The following is a 220-nucleotide window of genomic DNA, read 5'->3' on the forward strand; positions in this document are numbered from 1 at the left end:
GCCAAGACTTGGCGCACCATATTTCAAAATGTGCCATTTTTTTTGCAGTTCTGATACTCTTTTGGAAAGTTCTGGAGCTCTTTGCAACAATTTTCAATAGTGCTGGTCATTAAATACAAAAAAATTGACTTTTTGTAAAAAGGTGCGCTAAGTTCTCGAAGCGCACTTAACTAGTAAAATCAACTATTTCTTTAAAACTATTGTTATATATGATATAGAA

This window comes from Odontomachus brunneus, unplaced genomic scaffold (assembly GCF_010583005.1).
Source record: "Odontomachus brunneus isolate Ranch 3 - 2012 unplaced genomic scaffold, Obru_v1 Obru_scaffold_027, whole genome shotgun sequence".
NCBI lineage: Eukaryota > Metazoa > Arthropoda > Insecta > Hymenoptera > Formicidae > Odontomachus > Odontomachus brunneus.